Raw genomic sequence first — 358 nt, 5'->3', positions numbered from 1 at the left:
CATGCCTGGGTTCCCTCTCCTCATCTGGATCCCTGATGCTGACTCCTCCTCAGTCCTAGTTCTTGGGCCTTTTCCTCCCCTTACTTCCATTCTCCCACCCTGATGCTTTGGATGTGCCTGGGTTGCCTCTCCTCACCTGGATCCCTGTGACTTACTCCTCTTCTGTCCCGGTCCCCAGGCCTATGCATCTCCACTCTCTGGTTCTCCCACGCTGCTCCTTTGGGTGTGCTTGGGTTCCCTCTCCTTACCTGGATCCCTGAAGCTCACTCCCATTAGTCCCAGGCCCTGGGCCTATTTGTCTCCTCTCTCTGGATCTCCCACTCTGCTGCTTTGAGCATGCCTGGGTTCCCTCTCCTCA

Source organism: Orycteropus afer, unplaced genomic scaffold (assembly GCF_000298275.1).
Source record: "Orycteropus afer afer isolate SDZICR_OR568_19922 unplaced genomic scaffold, OryAfe1.0 scaffold00328, whole genome shotgun sequence".
Classification (NCBI taxonomy): Eukaryota; Metazoa; Chordata; class Mammalia; order Tubulidentata; family Orycteropodidae; genus Orycteropus; species Orycteropus afer.
The sequence above is the reverse complement of the archived record's forward strand: the minus strand, read 5'-3'. Positions refer to the sequence as shown.